At 44.2% G+C, this 13,361-nt stretch overlaps 1 protein-coding gene across 1 annotated transcript in view; it reads left to right on the forward strand.

Moving 5' to 3' along the window:
- Positions 1-13,361, forward strand: part of PPM1L (protein phosphatase, Mg2+/Mn2+ dependent 1L) — a 203,910-nt gene that overhangs the window by 64,568 nt on the left and 125,981 nt on the right. The gene's annotated exons all lie outside the window — the stretch shown is intronic.

Consider the following 13,361-nt stretch of genomic DNA (forward strand, 5'->3'; position numbering starts at 1 on the left):
AACAGTTTGGGGTGGTTGTTGTTGTTGTTGTTTACTTTCATCATGTACAGAAAAGTGACGACTATATTCCATAATGAAAATTAATGGCAACACAAATGTTAAGCCATACGCGCATTATTTCTGGAAAGCTCTTGATTTGTGTTTTTGATTTGCACCTTTACAGAGTTGGCTTGAATCGTGGCATGCACAGTTCAAGTGAAATTAATTTGTTCTGACTTTTTAGTGGTTTGGAGGTTGCTTCTTCCTCGGAACAATCAGACAATTCAGCACAAATAGACACTTCTGAGAGGTTGCAGAGAAATAATGAGAGAGAGGTGTCGGTTGTATTTAATAAGCTTGTATCTGAAGTTGGCAAGATGATCGTGTAGCACTAAACCATGTAATAATTTACCTTTACATAATACTTCCGTTTTTTCTTATTGTTGTTACTGTATTTAAAAGAGGCTTACCGTATATACCCATGTATAAGCCGACCCGCGTATAAGCCGAGGTGCCTAATTTCTCCCCAAAAATGGGGAAAAATTAGGCACCCGCGTATAAGCCGAGGGTCGGCTTATAACCCCTCCCCCCCCGCAGGCTTACCTGACAGGGCTCTCCAGCGGCGAGGGTCCGGCGGCGGCACGGCCCGGGGGGGCCTGGGCAGCCTTCCTGCGGCTGCAGGAGTCTGCCCCAAGCCGCTCCCGGCGGGAGGAAGCGGCGGCGAGGCCCAGGGGGACCCGGAGCAGCCTTCCTGCGGCTGCAGGAGGCTGCCCAAGGCCCCTCCCGCCCAGGAAAAATGGCGGCGGGGACCAGGAAGGGCCGGGGCAGCCTTCCTGCGGCTGCAGGAGGCTGCCCAAGGCCCCTCCCACCCGAAAAAAATGGCGGCGGGGGGGGCCTTGGGCAGCCATCCTGCGGCTGCAGGAGGCTGCCCAAGGCCCCTCCCGCCCGGGAAAAATGGCGGCGGGGGCCGGGGGGGCCGGGGCAGCCTTCCTGCGGCTGCAGGAGGCTGCCCCAGGCCGCTCCCGGCGGCAGGAAGCGGCACGGGCCTGGCGGCGGCGGTAAGTTTCCCCCCTCCCTCCTCCCTCCTCCCTCCCTCCCCCCGTATTGACCCGCGTATAAGCCGAGGCCGGCTTTTTCAGCCCATTTTTGGGGCTGAAAAACTCGGCTTATACGCGAGTATATACGGTAGTATTTAATAAATAAACACATTGGCTAGAAGCTGTGAGATGATGTAGACTGGAACATACTGGAACTCCTAATTATGAGGGGATGCAATTTGATTGCACTTTATGTGTGAAATAGTCCATGCTGGGCTGGCGTTGCCTGCATCTTCTGAGCCAGGGAACAGGTTCAGCTCACAGTGCACAAAAGGCACTCAAATATGCATGGCTGTGATGCCATTGTGGTCAAGTGGTTAGGGTTGGGTAGATCTGGGCTCAAATAACGATTCAGTCCTGGGGTCTTCCTGTCAAGATGGGCTACAAACCCCCAATGATCCATCTAACTTTTGGAAACACTGTACTGCTAGTTGGTCAGCCATGTTGTAGAGACATGAACACAGTGTGGTTGAATCCAAATTGAGTATCACTTGCAACCCACAGTTTGCACATTGAAAGCCAATCTAATGACTGGAGTGTTGGATTTAGTTGAGTCCCCTGTCCACCATGAAGCTCACCAAGTATGTTTTTCAGCTTAACCTACATCACATGGCTGTTGGGCAAGGATACAAGTATGATCCCCTCATTTTCTGAATGGACTGTAAGGGGTACAGATGTGGCCAACAGCATAGATAGATACCTCTGTGGGGCTCTACAAATTAATATGTAATTTACAGTGATTCCCTAGCTGTTGTTATAAATGCTCTTTTGAATATAGTCTGGACTAGTCACCTGGAACCAAGTGTCACTCACCACAGGTGAACAGAAAAATTTACAAGCCCGACCCACAGCCACTGTTTAAACTGGACAATTCCAGCAGATGACGTTTTATTTTTTATTCTGTGTGGTGATTGTCCCACCATCTTTTCTTCCCCCAGGAACCATCTGTGTGTTTCAGTTTGCGTTAAGAGAACAATCCTAAACAGGTCTACTCAGAATACTACCTAGATGTATTTAATTGAGCTTACCCCCAGGAAAGTGGTGTTAGGATTACGCTGTAAGTGTATTAAGGCAATTATTTCTGCCTGCTGTTTAGACTCCGCCCTGTCGTTATCCCCGTAACTAAAGCAAGTGGTATTATTTGGATTATTATTTACAATTGGTTGACCTTTTTGATATCTCAGAATGGGAAATGGAAGGTTTTGTTAATTCCTTCCTGAGAGGATACAAACAGAGAGGAACTAGAAGCATCTTATAATTTAAAGAACACTTTTGTCTATGGCCCACAGATATTATCGCCTCCTCCCTTCCAATCCATAAGTTTTATTCCAGAAAAGAGGTAACACTCCAGAGAGATTGTTCCTCACTCTGAAGTCCATGCTTCCTTAATGAACACTTTCCTAATGTTATTTATTATTCCTAGAAGTAATGGTCTTTTCTGAGGCTTTCTATTGTAATATACTGTCACCTCTGTGACCAATGGATTACATGGAGGGGAAAATCTTTCAAGGGCAAATAATGTATGTTCTGTCTTTGTTACGACTATTAAAGGTGTTGTTATTCATTCTTCCTAGAGCAGTACGTTCAGACGTTAGCACTTTTCAAAATGGTATATTGCACCCCCTTGTATCCGTGTGCATTCATTCCAAAGGTTTGACTCTTATCTCTGCTACAGTTGATGCATATTTAATACAGATCTATCATTGCGTGTGAAGTATTTCAGTCGCGTTATGTTCCTTTATGAATGTATAAACTGAACAAATGAATAAATGTGCTGTATATGCTTTCATAATGCATATGAGATGTTTCATTTGGCAGTTATTCTCCCCCCCCCCCATCATTCATCCTTGGCCAATTTCTGGCTGATGCAGCAGCGTGTGACACATTCTGTTTTAGGCTAAGTTTAGAGTATGTGCCTTTAACCAGAGTGTTCTTTAAAGCTATGTAAAATAAAATGAAAGCCTCCTTTTACTCTAATGTTAAAGATGAAGCAGCACCATGCACTTTAATGCTGTTCACTGATTTCAGCCGGAGTCCTAAGAGACCCTTTGCCTCATTGCTCCATTTAAAGCCTCAGAGGAAAGATGGTTCTGTGAAGTGTTAGTGATACAGGATACAGTAAGTTCCAAAAGAAAAGAAAAAATAAAGCCCTCAGTATCTGGTTTGATGGAATTGTATTTTGGACAGCAAATGAAAGCCAACGTTGGGGTGGATCTAATACTGGTGTTTTTGGGGGAAAGGACAAGTGCCAGTGGAAAGGGACAATTTTCACGAGCTCCCGCCCCTAGGGTTGCCAACCTCCAGGTACTAACTGGAGATCTCCTGCTATTGCAACTGATCTCCAGCCGATAGAGATCAGTTCCCCTGATCTCTTTGGCAGGTGGACTCTATGGCATTGAAGTCCCTCCCCATCCCAAACCCCACCCTCCTCAGGCTCCGCCTCAAAAACCTCCCACCGATGGCAAAGACGGACCTGGCAACCCTACCCACCTCCCTTGCAGACCCCTGAATAGTGCTCTGCACTGTTCTTGAGGATCCCTGGGGGGGGGGGTATAGTGGGATGCCGTGGGAGAGGAAAGCAGGAAATTTTATGGTTTGTTGGATACAACTCGTTCTAAGATTCCTTTAACAGGAGTAAGTGTTCAGCCATGCAAAGATATTTCAGTGGTTTGGGTGATTTTTGTCCTCTTAAATGTAGGTACAGTGTTCCAGTCTAGTTGTATATAGACGCAAACGACATTCTCCTTCCATGAACTAAACCAGGCCTTTGTCTGATGCATACAGTTTAATTATAGACTTGGGTCCAGGGTTTTTTAGGAATATTACTGCTGCTTCCAGGAATTAAAAATGGAGGGGACTTGTGGACTCAGTCTCCAAACTAGGATGAAAAGAAACAAAACTAGTTTAAGTAGTAGAATAGGGGTCTGTAACAATACAGAGGGATTCTGTCATATTTTATAAATAAATCGTTAGAAAAGAGTGAGTGCTTAACAAAAGATCAGATACATTTGCTTACACCCCAGTAGTTCTGCTTAATTTAGTTAGAATTGGAGCACGATCCAACCTAAGTTAAGCACCTTAAGTTCCATTTATTTTGATGGGAGCGATGTGTGTGCTTGGCAGCCAATTCCTGGGGGGGAGGGCTGAGCTGGTGGCTGGAGGTGGCGCAGCCGCACTGCCTCCAAAGGAGGATTCCTCCCCCCACCCGAAGCCAGCACTTTGCCCTTACCTGCGAGCCCTGTGGAACCACTCCATAGCGTTCCACAGGGCTATGCCACCTAAAAAGGTGGCGTAACTCCAGATAAGGACAAAGGGGGTGTTCCCGACCTGAAGGGAGGTTAGGAAGCCACCTAAAGGCGGCTCCGCCCCCAGTACGCCCCGGGAACGCCCTGTGGGACGATGGGACACGGAGGTGCGCTGTCAGGACGCTGGCAGGGGGGCAAGCCAGCTAGCTTCCCGGGACTGCGCCGCCGCGGCAGTGCAAAAAAGCTGGAGTGAGCTCCCCAGTGCTGGCATCCGTGCCACTCTTGCCCGCGCAAGTGGCTTGGGTGTCGGCGCAAGCGGCCCTCCCAATTAGGACCGTAAGGACCAAATGCTAAAGGTGGTGTTGACAGCAATAGCAAACGAAAAGTATTTAAAAACTGTCAAGACACACAAGCTGATTTCCCCCCAATAACTGGTTAATGCCTTTTCAGACAGAGCTCGTAGTGGGACATCTTGGGTGTATTTCCCCCTCCCCCTTGTACGATTCGTTAAAATCAAGTGCTTTTTTATTCAGAATTAAGTTCTGTTGAAGCACTGTGCCTTACTTCCAAGTCAGGTTTATAACAGTGTTGTGAGAGTTAAAGAACAGGCAATTTATATAGGCCTCCACAGTTTCCATTAGTTTAGGAGCTCACAGATGGTTTCATAAGTAACATTTCCGCATTCAAAACTCTGTATAGGACTTCAGCCACCCCTTCCCCAGGCAACACAGCTTTTGCATGTACGCACCTCATTTAAAAGGGTTTTTTTATTTAAGAAATTTGCTCATTCTGTAAAATATAGTTCCACTGAGGTCGTTGTGAAGTTTATCCAAATACTCTCTAACTCCCAGGCTGAGACAGGAATTTACTTTATTGTCTTGACATACTGCCTCCAAGCAGTGGGAGGATTGGTCATTATTCTGGCAAAACAACTTGAACTTGAAAGTACTGGATATTTTATCTGGAACACTTGTCAATTTCTAAACACAGGCTATAAAAAGAAACCAGCTTCACAAGCTCGAAAAGTGCTTAAAACAACCAGTCCAATCCAATGTTCGGTTATAATTAAGTACTTGGATTAAATCTGTTAAGACTGATTGCAGCAGGGCTGAAAATCTGTTTAAATACATTTTTTTCTGATTTCTGTCTTGGGCTTCAAAGACATGTCTCTGGGAATAGTCTGAAGACATCTGGATGAGAGACTGCCTGGAACTCATATATAAGCAGCTCTGAGCACCTTGCAGGATGGTACATATGTAATGAAGGACATTAATCTACAAAAGTTGGTGCTACAGAAATGGAAAATACTCTGCCAGATAGAACCATTTTAGGAGGTTACATTTATTTTGCACAACGTTTGACTGTGAATTTAGTTTATAGCAATACATATCTTAAAACATATTGCATTTATGCACTAACAGGATTCTAAATATTTGATATACATTTCTCATATATGAATTACAAAATTTTTATGAGTGCCATTGCTATGCTGGTAGGAAAAGGATATTATTATTACAAACTACCATATTAGATTTTTTTAAAAAGATGAGAAGTTTAGGCATTGCAGTTATATTGATTAGGTCTAACAAAAAGTATTTATGTTTTAACAATTGGATTTTTTTTGTCCAGGAGCTCTTGCTTGCTGTTTGCTGAGTAGGAATAGACTTCTTTTTTAACAAAATATTTCCCAAACTCATTAAGTTGCACTGTGTTGTAAAATTTAGTTCTTGGCTTCCACAGTTATAATTCCAGATGGCATGTTAGTCTCCCTTGCTCCAAAAATAACAGTTTTGAGTCACCTTAAAGATTTGATGCATTTATTGTGGCAAGAGCTTTCCAGAGCCTACCCCGTTGGTCATATTATCCTCATCTGGCATGAGAATGGGTGGAATATTCTTATGAAGGAGGCCCAGAAGGTCCTGCAATCTGGGCAACAACAGGAAAGGAAAAAAGGTAGAAAACTATCCAAAAGCTTTTATCAGAGAATTCCAGTTAACAGGACAGGTTTGCCTGGCACATAGGAAAGCAGAGAACAGAGCTACCTCAGGTAAAGTTGTCTTGGACAGGAGTTCCACAAAAACCCTCTCTCCAAGGACACAGACACTTGGTGAAGGGCCTCCAAAGATGATCTAAGCAACATCAATATCAAATAGCTTGTAATGGTTGTAAGAGGAAAACAAAATTTTTAAATGGTCTGCTTTTTTGGGGTGGATGCAATTTTATATTTATCATTGCTTTCGGTCACACAAGCTCTTTTCCTTTACAAAATCAAAACTGTCAACATAGTGTTTTAATTTGCTTAACCTGATGAGCATCGTTTTTAGCTTTCTTCCAACAAATAGCTTGCACAATGGATGGTAGATTGTTGTGTGATTGTAGCTTTCAGGAAGTTGGCACGAACAAAGTGAAAGTAGCTTGTAAAGTCTGTCATTATCCCATGATGAGGAAAAGCAAAATTACGAATACAGTCTTTTCTTTTTTCCAAAAAATAATGCATCTGTTTCCTAGATGTCCAGCGTTCTTCAGCAATCTTTCACAAAGATGACCCTTACATTTCTTGCTAATGGCTGAAATATTGAGCATCAGACAGGCTAGAAAGAGCTGCCGTCTCTACTGGCCTGGTTAACCTTTTCCACAGTGATGCAGAAATAATTAATGTGAATCTATTCGTGCTTGCATCTCACATCCAAAATTAGGCACATAAGACAATTAGGATTCCTTTGATGCATAACTAAACAGTTTTAAATGCCATTTATTATTATGTGAACCTGCTTTTCTCTTTTGCAAGCCTTTACCCATGATATGGTTTAGTTAGAACCGACTTTGACATAACATTAGAAGAAGAAGAGTTGGTTTTTATATGCCGACTTTCTCTACCACTTAAGGGAGACTCAAACTGGCTTACAATCACCTTCCCTTCCCCACCCCACAACAGACACCCTGTGAGGTGGGTGAGGCTGAGAGTGACTTACCCAAGCCCACCCAGCTGGCTTCATGTGTAGGAGTGGGGAAACAAATCCAGTTCACCGGATTAGTCTCCGTCGCTCATATGGAGGAGTGGGGAATCAAACCCAGTTCTCTAGATCAGACTCCATCGCTCCAAACCACCGCTCTTAACTGCTCGGTGCTGATTCTCCCCCTCCACACGGACATAAATTATAGTTTGAACTCAAGCGGAATATTTCTTCCAAGTGAGAAACACACTGAACACTTGCTATATTTACATCAGAGAAGAGCCACAGGTTTCAGTCAAGCAGGTGAGCATTTATGAATTTAACATGCTAAAGATGTCAGGTGAATGTTTTAAAAATAAACCCACTTATGCCAAGTGCAGGAACGTTTGTATTTCAGTAATTCTACTAAAGCATTATGCCTGCACACGTCACATTCTTTCTAATAGACACAGTTCTGGTACATGTGAAGCTGCCTTATACTGGACCAGACCATTTCGCTATCTCACTCAATATTGTCTTCTCTGACATATCACTTCTCTGGGCCCTCTGCCTGAAAAACCTCCCCCCCCCCCATCTGTTGCCTGAGATCCTTTTAATTGGAGATATCAGGGATTGAACCTATAACCTTCTGAATGTGAAGCAGATGCTCTAGTGTTAAGCCACGGCCCCTGTTGTTTGCTCAGTAGAATAAATTGGGATTTTTAAAAAATCCCCATGCACGGTGAATATAGCAACACTGAGAAGCGGTCATCAGCCCCTTAGGCCTGAATAGATCTGTGTTTCACATCATGTACAACTTGTTATTTACCGTTTCAGCATTATTAACGCAGCAAAGGAACTTCTCCACCTCTATTTTCTAGGGAGTCCTCCTTCAATGAACCATTGATGTAAGGGTCATTAACTAGTCTGTCCGTAGAGAGTTCTGGGAAACTGTGCTGTGACCGCTGAGGTGGACTGCTTTGTAGGCAACGTGAATTGCAGTGAATCCAGTCAGCCTTCCATGATACTGACCTGGCTAAAGTTACCCTTGGATGAGCAGAACTGTCAAGGATTGCATATAGAGTACAATATCTTCAAAATTATTAGAGCGCTTAATCTGAAAGAAGCTGTATAGATTTACCTAGGAGCATCACAGCTCTGGCACATCATATACTAGACCAAAAAACAAAAGAAGCAGAGGAAACGGAAGCAAGAGACCCACATTTTTAAATACAGGTCTGCCTCAATCGGTTGAACGAATGGATGCTACACTGTGATTTGTGCTACCGAAAGGATAAACAAGTTAGGGTGCTGAATCCTGCATCTCATTCCACCCTCTTTGAAATTGCAGGTATAACTGAACAGCACATTTTGTGGCCACATGCAGAGGCGTATGAAAAGAATTAACACTGGATTGATTATGAAATGTTTACAGCTGCATAATGGGAAATACACTGAAATCAAGATGCTTCCTTGACCCAAGTGCAATATAGTTAGGGAGAAGCAAAAGTCTTTGTTTCGTCTGAAAAGAACTAGTAATGAATGCTGACTTCAGGTAGAGTTCAAGTATAATGCTAAACATTAGTTTTTCAGAGTGAGGGAAGGAATGAAAATAGAATACCGGCAGAGGTGAAGTGCATAAATGATCTCCTGTGCACATCCAAGCACATCCTAGTTTTCCCGAGCATTTCTTAACTATTGCAGCCTCATTTGCCAAACCACAAGTATGACTGGAGAGGCTAGCACAGAAAACAGTTGAAGAAAAACTGAGCAGTGCATGGGCCTCTGTGGATAGCCAGTCACCATTTAGTTTAAAATAGTCGGAATGTCTTTCTGGTTTTTCATCCTTCTATCCTGTTAAAAAGATAAAGGTCCCCTGTGCAAGCGCCAGGTCATTCCTGACCCATGGGGTGATGTCACATCCCGACATTTACTAGGCAGACTTTGTTTCGGGGTGGTTTGCCAGTGCCTTCCCCAGTTGTCTACACTTTACCCCCAGCAAGCTGGGTACTCATTTTACCGACCTCAGAAGGATGGAAGGCTGAGTCAACCTTGAGACGGCTACCTGAAACCAACTTCCATCGGGATCGAACTCAGGTCGTGAGCAAAGCTTGGACTGCAATACTGCAGCTTACCACTCTGCGCCACGGGGCTCCTTCTATCCCATTAGAAATTACAAATGGAAATTGATATCAATAATATTATATTGGGTTGGATATGGGCGACTGCAAACCGATCCTGGCTTGGGAAAGGGATCTTTGCCATCGCCTCATCTTTCTGCAGCCTCTGCATTCTCCATGAAAAGCCATTCCTGAGGGTTGGGCACCATTGAATGTGACAAAGGAAACTGCATTGGGAAGGGGAGGAAATAAAAAAAAAATCACCCTCCCTCCCCATGCTTCAGCAAACTCCATTTGCACAAGAATGGGCACTTTCTACCAAATCCCCCTTCCAGTTGCAGCACATTTCATCCCATTTTTGATTAGTGTGGTGTAGTGCTTATAATGATTGTCAGGCTATGGTCTTTGGGGGCCCACGTGAACACATGAAGCTGCCTTATACTGAATCAGACCCTTGGTCCATCAAAGTCAGTATTGTCTACTCAGACCGGCAGCAGCTCTCCAGGGTCTCAGGCAGAGGTCTTTCACATCACCTACTGCCAGGTCCCTTTAACTGGAGATGCCGGGGACTGAACCTGGGACCTTCTGCATGCCAAGTAGATGCTCTACCACTGGGCCACTGCCCCTCCCAGGTTCAGATCCCACTTGCCATGAAGCTTGCTGGGCCATTAGTGGGCAGTTCACTCTCAGGGGTTATTAACAGTAAGAAAATGGAGGGAGGGAGAATTATTCCCTTGCACTATCCTGAGTTCCTTGGAGCAAGGGACAGGATAAAAACATATTACAGGCACATCTCGCTTTATTGCGCTTCTCAGATATTGCCTTTTTTTTACAAATTGAAGGTTTGTGGCAGCCCTACTTCAAGCAAGTATATCAGTGCCATTTTTCCAACAGCGTATGCTCCCTTCATGTCTCTGTGTCACATTTTTAGCAATAAAGTGTTTTTAATTAAGGTATGTATATTGGTTTTTTAAAGACATAAGGCTATTGGACACTCAATAGACTACAGTATAGTATAACCATAACTTTTATATGCAATGGGAAACCTAAAAATTTGTGTGGCTCACTTTATTGAGATATTTGCTTTATTGCAGTGATCTGGAACCAAACCCGCAATATCTCCAAGGTCTGCCTGTAAATAAATAGACTGGTAGCTCCTGCTTCGTTACAAATCATAGGCCATTTATGCAGGGCTTTTCCCCTCGTGGTCACCCCGTCAACTGCTCTGGTACCTCATTTTGATTTTGCATGCCTTTCCTGACCGTCAGAGGTCGCCTCGCTCTCCCTGTGCATTTCCGCATGTTTTGCCAATGTTTTCTGGATGCTGTTATAGTGAGAATCCTGAAACCGTGGGCAAAACGCGCAGAAACGCACAGAGAGAGCGAGGCGACCTTTGACGGTTGGGAAAGGCATGCACAATCAAAACGAAACACCAGAGCAGTCAGCAGGGGTGACCACAGGGAAACAGCCCTGCATACATGGCCATAGTTTTCTGTTTACATCCCAAGTGGCACCTTAACAGGTTCTGCTTGCCCTCCAAAGCTTTCATCAGTGTGCTCTTTGGCGTGTTCCAGCAGTTGGACCACTTCCATCTGGGGGTGTTCTAGGGAAATTCCTGTCAGTTTCAGGGCCCCCCGTCTTGAGATCAAACTGGATATTTTATCCAGCCCCCTGGCAGTCAAGTCAGAGGATCTTTTTGGAGTGGTCAAATGCTGGGGTCTTGGAAGAGGCTCAGAAGTAATATTACAGTGCATTCCTAAGCAGAGTTACACTCTTCTAAGCCTTGAAGTCAAAGGGCTTGGAAGAGTGTCGCTCTCCTTAGGATTGTACCGTTGATCCTTAAAGAGCTTTCACAATGGCCGAAAACGCACGGTCGCTTTAGCCTCCTTTATTCCCTGTTTCAGCCAGGATTTAGCCAGGATCGAACGCACATTCAGTGAAAACGCATGCCCTCGATCCTGGCTGAATCCTGGCTGAAACAGGGAATAAAGGAGGCTAAAGATTCATCCTTTTCCATACCCTCAATTTTGGGAGGTATTGTCAGCTTGATCAAAGCAGGATGTGGAGTATAGAGCTGCAGTCCATACATAAACAACATTGAAAATGCAGGTCTCTTTAGTTGCATCCGGTATCTCCACCAACCTGTCCTGATTGAAGCGGCATTTTTTAGTACACATTTGTAGCAGGGCTGCAAATAATTTCCATCTTGCTATCTTAGCCCTACGTTCAGCTCTTCTAGATCGGCAGGAGCGATGTGTGTTTCACTTTCAGGTGACACCCATCAAGGATCAAGTGCAACAGCATAAAAATAGCATTTAGCAGGTCAGCAGAAATTCAAGTGAAGCTGGCTGTCCTTTTCGCCTTGGTGGTCTTTTGATCGCTAAAAATGCCTTCATGTCTAATCTGTGCATGACTGAATGAGAACTTCACTAGCCTGACTGCATGAATGCATTTTTTTTAAAAGATCTTTTCCTTCCCCTTGCCCATGTGCACAATAATAGGCTGAGAGCAATGATGCTTCTATGCTGGATTCAAGTTTTATTGATTCTTCTTACTCTTCCTCCTCAAGTACCAGTCAGTTGTATGAGTTAGCCCCAAGGTTAGAACATAAGAAAAGCCATGCTGGATCCGACCAAGGCCCATCAAGTCCAGTCCAGCACTCTGTTCACACAGTGACCAACCAGGTGCCTCTAGGAAGCCCAAAAACAAGATGACTGCAGCAGCATTATCCTGCCAGGATTCCCTGTGTTCCACAGCACCTGATATAACAGGCATACTCCTCTGATCCTGGAATAGGAATGCATCATGACTATTATCCATTTTTACTAGTAGCCATGGATAGCCCTATCCTCCATGAACATGACCACTCCCTTCTTAAAGCCTTCCAAGCTGGCAGCCATCACCACATCCTGGGGCAGGGAGTTCCACAATTTAACTATGCGTTGTGTGAAGAAATACTTCCTTTTATCTGTTTTGAATCTCTCACCCTCCAGCTTCAGCAGATGACCCCATGTTCTAGTATTATGAGAGAGGGGTGGAAGCTTCTCCCTGTCCACTCTCTCCAAGCCATGCATAATTTTATAGACTTCTATTATGTCTGCCCTTGACCACCTTCTTTCCAATATAAACAGCTGTAAGCGTTTTAACCGCTCCCCATAGAACAGTTGCTCTAGTCTCCTGATCATTTTGGTTGCTTTTTTCTGCACCTTCTCAAGCTCTGTAATATCCCTTTTTAGGTGAGTTGACCAGAACTGTACACAGTATTCCAAGTGTGGTCTCACCATAGATTTGTACAAGGGCAGTATGATAGCAGCAGATAGCAGCAGTTTTATTCTCTAGATTCCAGGAGATTTTATGCCTGCATACTTAGGGCCTGTATACACATCAGCTTTTTCATACAAAAAAAGCTAGCAATGACCTCCATGTAATATTTTCACCATTCCCTTCCATTAGTCTTGAACGCATGAGGCAGCCTTAAGCTGACTCAGATTGTTGGTCTATCAGGGCCAGTACAGTCTACTCTGACTAGCAGTAGCTCTTGAAGGTCTCTGGTAGAGGCCTTTCACATCATCGACCATCTGATTCTTTTAATTCAGAGAGCCGCCATGGTGTAGTGGTTAAAAGCAGCAGACTATAATCTGGTGAACTGGGTTTGATTCCCCAGTCTTCCACATGAGCGACGGATTCTAATCTGGTGAACTGGGGGCTGTTACTGCACTTGTATTCCCAGCGATGTATTAAGACATCATTAAGGCACCTGGTTGGCCACTGTGTGAACAGACTGCTGGACTTGATGGGCCTTGGTCTGATCCAGCAGGGCCTTTCTGATGTTCTTAAGAGTTTGAAAATTTTATAAAAAATACTGTTCGCACTTTGTATGTATTCCCACCAATGTATTAAGAGTTTGAAAATGTTATAAAAAATACTGTTCGCACTTTGTTTGGCCCCTTTAGCTGTGAAGACGTCTTCCAACCATTTATAAGCCGT

The sequence above is a fragment of the Euleptes europaea genome, chromosome 5 (genome assembly GCF_029931775.1).
Source record: "Euleptes europaea isolate rEulEur1 chromosome 5, rEulEur1.hap1, whole genome shotgun sequence".
Taxonomy (NCBI): Eukaryota; Metazoa; Chordata; class Lepidosauria; order Squamata; family Sphaerodactylidae; genus Euleptes; species Euleptes europaea.